Raw genomic sequence first — 294 nt, forward strand, 5'->3', positions numbered from 1 at the left:
AACTATTCTTTGGGTTCGGCTTAACACTTTTATTGGGCATAGTTTATTTGGGGCCTTCTCTTCAATGCTCCTCCTAAGATTTTTATTGGTAATCAAGTTTGTCATCCAAAAATGCATGAATTTCAATACCTATCGCTATGTGGGAATGTTTAGTTTGAGCATTGTTATGCTTTATGGGATAAAAGTGGGTTCAGTCCTGATGATCTATAATGGCTTGTCCATTCACTCTACTATGTATATCAAATACAATGTGATGGTTTTACCTATTGTGGCTTCCTTTTCGACTGACTTGGC

Source organism: Phalaenopsis equestris, unplaced genomic scaffold (assembly GCF_001263595.1).
Source record: "Phalaenopsis equestris unplaced genomic scaffold, ASM126359v1 Scaffold001312, whole genome shotgun sequence".
NCBI classification, from domain to species: domain Eukaryota; kingdom Viridiplantae; phylum Streptophyta; class Magnoliopsida; order Asparagales; family Orchidaceae; genus Phalaenopsis; species Phalaenopsis equestris.